The following is a 7,917-nucleotide window of genomic DNA, read 5'->3' as shown; positions in this document are numbered from 1 at the left end:
ACTAAGCAATGTTCAACAACAAATAAAACTATTCCTAACTCCATCTTTGCCGAAGATAAGCGGTCCACTCCTACCTTATCTGTCTAATTGTGTCCTCTGGTATAGGCGATGTACTCTTGAAGCGCTGCAAAATTCAAGAAAGATTCATTATGGTTTCATATATGTTTGAAGATAAATTTGATTTGTAATGTATTCAAGGTATACGTCATTACCTCATTCCAGTCATCTGTAATGCCAGCTCGAATGATGTGCTTAATCCAACACATCACATAGAAGCCACATTCCCATGAATCTAGCTGCTGGTTACACTAAAATAACAAACTAAATAGTTAAGAATTTAGATCATTCAATAACATAGAAAATAATGAATTAGAACTATAAATGACTTAAAACCTTTGGATACAAAGTTTGAACCAGTTGACCACATGATTTACCAATAACTCTGTACAGATGGAAAACACAAAGTATAATTAATATGACTATATTTATCATAAAAGTTGAAGGTGAACATCAAATTCAAAGTCATTTTTGGAGAAACACTTACCCTTGAAGCATTGTTCTCAAGTCATTTTTCATCTTCCTATGCAACGAACAAAACCATATAATTTTACATGCTTTGGGAATGATGACCATCAACTGCCAGTGCATGCTATCATAAAGGATAAATAGTTATTTAACTAATTAAGGAAACTATAATAATGAACTGGCCACATATAACAACACCTACCCATCAATGTATGGCACAAGGTATACGTCTCTTTTTGACTCATCCATCCATGTTTGCAAATAATGTTGTCTGTTTTGAAGTGTGTTACCAAACGGTTGAATGGTCTGAGGTTCAACAAATCCGTACATGGAAGACCGACCTTGTTCTACAACGATTGTGTCCATGTACCAAAAACAACAAAGTTAAGTTGTTAGAAACTATAAGAATCTAAATAAAAGTAATATGAAAGACCAAATTGACTATCTTACATGCACCACAGCTGAATGATGGAAATATTCAACATCCGGTCTCCCCCAATCATCTCTAATGCATCAAATAATGTGATATAAACTGGCACATGTGGGGGAAGACCAAATACTCTCAAATCCCAGTATAGTTCTAATGGTGCTTTCTTCAACCTGGGTAATCTTGTCATCAGCTTTGATAGAGGATCATCCTCCGCTTCAGCCATGTCATCATCTTTATGTATGACTGTATCATGAATAGGTTGCTTCTGAGGATGTGTGAACTGAAGATAAGAATTTACGTCAAAGAGTTATCAACAAATATTTGAAGAATAAACATAGAAATACTAATAAAAAAGACATTATACCTATGGAGTAGCAATGTGTGACATGATCAATGCTCTAGGCCAGGCTATAAATGATCCTATGGCCTTCCCCATAAAGTTAATTTCTGGAGTGGGTACTGAGCCTGGGGATCCCGAACCTCGTCAATCGTCACACGCACGTGCTGAGGTAATATGGGAACACCATGAATAGTCTGTCCTCCCTCAAGCACTCGTCCGACAGCCACAATGCATGGGGGATCCCCATTAACCAACAGCTCATACTAAACGTTATACTGAGTGGGTTCTACAGCAGAGCATGATCCTCTAGTGTTGACCCGAGGTGGTGTGTGAGTTTCAGCGGCCCCCATGTTGCCTTGCGTCATGGAATGCAACTTTTCTTCAAGCGCTCTTTGTATTTCTTTTTGTTCTTGTAGCTGCTCCATGAATCGTTGCTCCATTGATCTCATGCTTTGGTTGAGTCTTTCCTCCCACTGAAGATCCATCTGCCTCAGTGTCTCCTGACTCATTGATGGGGGGGTTTTCTGTGTAGGGCCAAAGTAGTCATGAAGACCAATCGCCCCAAGAACTCCACGTACACGTCCTGGGTGCTCGGGCCTTCCAATGGCCGTTGTTAGAATGTCGTCCCTACCTTGGCCAGCAAATGTGCCCTGAGTCTGCTGCTCAACCAACTCATCCTTCACATAAAAAAACAATCGTTACTTAGAAGACATGCTGTGATAGATACACAATCAAACAACTGCTTATAATTTGAACTTACAATTCTCTATGAGATCAAGGCAGCTGAGGAAGATGTCATGTTCCCATCAGATTTAGTCCGAGCAGCCTTCCACAGCTCGTACCTAGCAGGTGCAGGTGCTAGGTCCGGCGACTCAAGTCCCAAGGCATCCACTCTAGACCTTCTAAGTTTCTTTTCCAGTTTTGCATAACCACCTCGTGATAACAAGTGTGGTGCATCGTTTAGCCTTTGTCTTTCTTGGGCGGCTAACCTTTTACCCTGTGAAGAAGTGTATATAAATAAGTGTAAAATCATAAAAACTCAATGAATACATTTTCAGATGTTAAGAAACATACCTTCCATTCCTCAGACTCTCTAGATGCACGAAACTGCATCCAATCCTCCTTTGTGAATGTATATTGCTGACAGGGATTTTCATGTTGCTTGTCTCCAAAGACATATAGTCGTGTCAGCCTGGTCTTGAAATCCCTCCATCTTATCGCTATATGCGATAACACTTTCTTTCTAATTTGTATTGTGTTTAGAATATCAAAATGTTGTTGTTTAAAACAAAAAACATGTTATTGATAAGAAAACATGAAAGATAAGTATATGACAAATTGCATGAAGTATAAACATACCTGAATATCTTCCCATAAGAGGTTCTTGTCGACCTCTGGGATGTCATCCCAACATGCATGAAGGATAGAGACATGACCTTTTGCTAACTTACCCAGATAACTCCTAAACCTATCAGCATTTGGCCCTGATGGATGACCTGATCTGGGGTCAATGTCAACATGTCTCCTCTGACCATCCACACGTCCGAATGTCACATCTGCCACTCGGGTGATGCCTCGACCACGTCTGGTCTTTCCCGATCCTGAGTCTAAGGCCGACATACCTGAAAAATTATACAAGGTTAGTAATAATTCAATTATGATGAACATACATATAAAGTCAATAAGAAACAAAAATATCAACCTATTAAGATATTGTTTTTTCCCAAATCCCTTCATTGTGATCATTACGAATTGCCTGGATGACATCGGCAACGTCATCAACTGGGTCTTCAATGGGTCTAGATGCAACAGATGTTGTCTCAAGTATATCAAGAGAATCGTCATCATCATGTCCATGCATGTTTTTTCCTTCTAAAACCACTGACCATTTGTTATTCGCTGGATCATTTACGTAGAATATTTGTCTTGCTTGACTAGCAATCATAAATGGTTCATCAGTGTAATTCATCTTGTTCAAGTCTACCAATGTGAAACCAAGGTCATCTATCATGGCACCATAATTTATATCAACCCATTTACACTTGAAAACTGGGACTCTAAAAGTGACGTAATCAACTTCCCATATTTCTTGTATTATTCCAAAATAACTGATGGATGCTGTGATTGGATTTTTGTCTTTAGAACTAGCAAAGTGCACAGCCTCAGCTTGTAGTGTGACGCCACTATTTTGAACTCTGCTTTTGTCATCTTCTACCTTTGTTTGAAAAGAAATATTGTTTATATAGTACCCACCATATGTAATGACATCCGTGTTCGGCCCACGAGATAACCTCAATAAGGTTTCAGAAACATGTGGAGTCGCATAAATATTTTTCTTAAACCATTGGAAGAAGGTTTTCACATGTTCATTAAGATGCCATTTTTCACTCATTTTTGGGTTTGCTGCCTTTATTTCATTAACGTGGTCAGAAATGTAAGGAATCACATCAACAGTGTTGTTTAAGACATATAAATGAGCTTGGTCAATTTCTTTTCTGCTAACACTTTGAATTCTCACACCTCGAACACCCTTACCTTCACATTTTCCTTCATGTTTGCTCTTGGGAAGACCCACAGGTTCACAAGATGGCATATAACTTGAACAAAATTCAATGGCTTCTTTTGCAACGTATCACTCTATGATTGAAGCTTTTGGTCTATACTGATTCTTGACATATGCCTTTAAGATCTTCATGTATCTTTCAACTGGGTACATCCACCTTAAGAAGACCAGCCCACATAATCGAATTTCTTTGACTAAATGAACAATCAAATGTACCATGATGTCAAAAAACGAAGGTGGAAAATACATCTCCAATTGACATAGTAGTCTTATTCCCTGAGCAGGGTGTCGAAGAAGATTATCGCACTTTCTTTCGTTAGAGTGCCATTTAAGGTTCTTTGCATCTTCTTTTACAGAGAACATACGTTTGAACCTAGGTATTATAGGCAAATACCACATCACCTTAGTAGGTGCACCATCATTACCTTCATTACCAGTGATTCTGTCAGATTTCTTTTTAAAACGGGATAAACCACATGTTGGACAATACTTTAGCGAAGCAAACTCCTTTGTGTACAAAACACAATCATTAGGACAAGCATGTATCTTTTGATATTCAAGACCCATTGGACATAAAAAATTTTGGCCTCGTAATTACGAATAGGTAGAGTATTATTTTCTGGAAGCATCTCCTTCAACAACTCCAACAACTCGGTGAAACTTTTATCGGTCCATCCATTCCTTGCTTTTAAACTAAACAACTTTAAAGTTGCAGACAGACGTGTAAAGTTCGAGCATCCTGGGAACAACAGTTGCTCTGAATCATTAATAAGAGAATCATACAAATTAGCTCTTCCAAAATTATCTTCACCGACATCACGTATCATGTCCTCTAAATGGTCACTCATCCATTCTTCCACATAATCCGTTCCTCGTGACGTGGTAGGCTGGTCCAGTACTTCTCCATGCCAAGTCCAAACGGTATAAGTCCTCATTATGCCGTACATGAATAGATGGTCACGCACATTGCCTAAGTCTTGCCTTATTTGATTAAGACAACGAACACAAGAACAAAAATATGTCCCGTTCACAGACTTAGTGATGGAAGCTTGCTATGGGTGAGACTCATTGAACCAGGAAGCCAAACAGCAAACGTTCCAGTGAGCAAAATGAAGGCAGCGGAATTCTGAGATAGATGCAGAGAATGGTATGGTTTCAGTGAAGAATGGAGTGGGTTAGAACCTCTCAGCTCAGAGAGCCTTCCTACTTTGGAAGGAAGCTAGAGGTAAGGAGAAAGAAAGTGAAGAATTGGGTTGACTCAAGAGCAAAGGTAAGCTGGAATTTCATTTCTGCAGCAATTGGACAAAGCTCAAAAGTGTCTACAAAAGGGGGAAGAGGTCTCCTATTTATAGGAAGATAAGAGCCTCAAATCTGAAATGAAATTCAATCCAAAAGAAAATGAAATTAAAGAAAAAGGCGTCAATTTGCTTCAGCTTCAAACATGCCTCATTCCAACTCAGCAGCACACGTGAAACAGCACCAATTCTGAAATGCTGGGCTAGGTTATTGGTTGAGCTTTTTTTGATAGCTTTGGCAGCAAGCTTCTCCCTCCAAGTCTCTTTTTTCACGTGCTCAAATGCTATGCTGGCAGCTGCTTCCTCCAATTTTATTAATCCTATAAAGCGAAGAAAAATGTGCTTTTAATTATGGGAAGAAGGGTTAATGTAAATTACCTTCCATAGAAGCAAAATGGTAGGTGATCCTTCTTCCTCTTGAATCCTCTTTGCCATGGATCTAGTAAGAGGTCCAATGTGTGTCTTAGATGGTCTTTCATCAGACCCTCCCTCTTGAAAAAGATCTGTCCTCAGATCTACTTCAACCTGTTGATCATTCCCTGTGAAAGGAATTAAGTCGCAGATGTTAAAAGTATGACTGACACCATAACTTTCAGGGACATCTAAGATGTATGCATTATCATTTATCTTTTTGACCACCTTAAATGGACCATCTCCTCTTGGACTAAGTTTGGACTTCCTTTGAGAGGGAAATCTTTCCTTTCTCAAATGAAGCCAAACTAGGTCTCCTTTTTCAAAAACTATTTTCTTTCTCCCTTTGTTGTTGTATTATGCATATTTTTGAGTTTGTTTTCCAATTTGGATTTTGACTTTCTCATGTAACTTCTTGATGAACTCCGCTTTAGAAGCACCTTCTTTATGAAGAAAAGAAGATGATTCTGGAAGAGGTAGTAAATCAAGAGGTGTGATAGGGTTAAAATCATAAACAACCTCAAAAGGAGAAAGATTAGTAGTCTTGTGGACTACTCTATTATAAGCAAATTCAATATGAGGTAGATGTTCATCCCAAGAGTTGTTATTACCTCTTAATATTACCCTTAATAATGTAGATAAAGATCTATTTACTACTTCAGTTTGCCCATCAGTTTGTGGGTGACATGTAGTAGAAAATAGAAGTTTAGTTCCAAGCTTTTCCCATAAAGTTTTCCAAAAATGGCTTAGGAACTTCACATCTCTATCAGACACTATAGTTTTGGGTAAGCCATGCAATCTCACTATTTCTTTAAAGAAGAGTCTAGAGATATAGCTAGCATCATCTACTTTGTGGCAGGGTATAAAATGAGCCATTTTACTAAAACGATCTACTACCACAAATATAGAATCATACCCCCTTTGAGTTCTTGGCAATCCTAAGACAAAGTCCATGCTTATATCCTCCCAAGGGGTATTAGCTATAGGAAGAGGTGTATAGAGTCCATGAGGCATAGTTTTGGATTTAGCTTGTAAACAAGCTATACATTTAGAACAATGCCTTTGAACATCTATTCTTATGTGTGGCCAATAAAATTTACTTTTCAAAATGTTTAGAGTTTTATCAACTCCATGATGGCCCATGAGTCCTCCTCCATGACTCTCTTTGATAAGAAGTTTTCTAATGGATCCTTGGGGTATACAAAGTTTTCCTTTATTAAAAAGATACCCCTCAGAAAGATAGAATCCATCAAAAGGCTTCTTAAGACATGATGAATAAGTGGATGCAAATGTTTCATCATTTTCATATAACTCTTTTATGTCATCAAATCCTAATATTTGGGATCCTAGGGTTACTAATAATGCATGTCTTCTAGATAAAGCATCCGCAACAACATTAATACTCCCCTTTTTGTGTTTGATGACAGGGAAATTGCTCCAGGTATTCCACCCACTTTGCATGTCTTTTGTTTAGCTTTGCTTGCCCTTTAATGTACTTGAGAGATTCATGGTCAGTGTGTATGATGAATTCTCTAGTTACCAAGTAATGCTCCCAAGTTTTTAAAGCTCTAATGAGGGCATACAACTCTTTGTCATAGGTAGGATAGTTCAAGGTAGGCCCCCTAAGTTTTTCACTAAAGTAAGCTACGGGATGTCCTCCTTGTATTAAAACAGCTCCTATACCTACCCTAGATGCATCACATTCTAGTTCAAAGGCTTTGGAAAAATCAGGCAAAACTAGAATAGGTGCATGAGTTAACTTGTGTTTCAAAGTCTCAAAAGACAACTCTTGCTTATCACCCCAAAGAAAATGCATATCTTTCTTGACTAGCTCATTTAAAGGAGCAGCTATGGTGGAGAAGTCTTTCACAAATCTTCTATAAAAACTTGCTAACCCGTGAAAACTTCTCACCTCTCCTACATTTTTAGGGGTTGGCCATTCTTGTATAGCCTTGATCTTCTCTGGATCAGCATGTACACCTTCTTTTCCAACTTTGAAACCAAGGAAAATCACACTTTCTTGACAAAAAGTACATTTGTCAAAGTTGGCAAAGAGATTATGTTCTCTAAGAAGAAGCAAGACTTCTTTGACATGGTTAAGGTGCTCTTGAAGACTTTTACTATAAATTAAGATGTCATCAAAATAGACCACTACAAATCTTCCTATGCATTCCCTAAGGACATGATTCATTAATCTCATGAATGTACTTGGAGCATTGGTCAAGCCAAAGGGCATGACTAACCATTCATACAAACCAAACTTGGTCTTAAAAGCAGTTTTCCATTCATCTCCTTGATGAATTCTTATTTGATGGTATCCGCTTTTGAGATCAATTTTGGTGAAAAGATTTGC

The 7,917-nt window shown here is 38.2% G+C and overlaps 1 long non-coding RNA gene across 1 annotated transcript; it reads right to left on the bottom strand.

Moving 5' to 3' along the window:
• Nucleotides 1-413: 413 nt before the first annotated feature.
• LOC128197935 (uncharacterized) lies at nt 414-908 on the bottom strand. The gene is made up of 3 exons (XR_008250679.1): nt 724-908; nt 545-649; nt 414-442 (listed from the first exon to the last, which is right to left on the bottom strand). It is a non-coding gene; the product is annotated as an uncharacterized LOC128197935 (long non-coding RNA).
• Between the last annotated feature and the right edge of the window lie 7,009 nt (nt 909-7,917).

Source organism: Vigna angularis, chromosome 7 (genome assembly GCF_016808095.1).
Source record: "Vigna angularis cultivar LongXiaoDou No.4 chromosome 7, ASM1680809v1, whole genome shotgun sequence".
Lineage (NCBI taxonomy): Eukaryota > Viridiplantae > Streptophyta > Magnoliopsida > Fabales > Fabaceae > Vigna > Vigna angularis.
Note: the sequence above shows the minus strand (reverse complement) of the source record. Positions and strands in the feature narration are given on the sequence as shown.